The sequence below is a fragment of the Penaeus monodon genome, chromosome 27 (genome assembly GCF_015228065.2).
Source record: "Penaeus monodon isolate SGIC_2016 chromosome 27, NSTDA_Pmon_1, whole genome shotgun sequence".
NCBI classification, from domain to species: domain Eukaryota; kingdom Metazoa; phylum Arthropoda; class Malacostraca; order Decapoda; family Penaeidae; genus Penaeus; species Penaeus monodon.
In genome coordinates, this window is record NC_051412.1 from 23,149,502 (window position 1) to 23,149,863 (window position 362).

The following is a 362-nucleotide window of genomic DNA, read 5'->3' on the forward strand; positions in this document are numbered from 1 at the left end:
ACAATTTCTTAATGTCTGACAACGCTTTTATACCGGATCCAAATACATAATCCTTGATTGTTTTTTCACTTTTTCATTAATTTATCCTTTTTATCATGATTTCTTTATCCCCTTGTACATCCTGTACATTTCATAATTTCTTCTTGTTTCTCTCTATTTCCTTCTTCGTTTTAAAATTCTAATACAAACTATATTACTATTCGTTAACGATTTAATATGAACAGAAGTATATTGTGATAAGTGTCATGATACTGATAAATGGTTTATCTTATTGAAAAATAAATGATCATGGAAAGCAATAATGTCATTTGCCATCTAATATTTGGTAGAAATGACATTTTCATGATTGCGTAAGTTTGCAA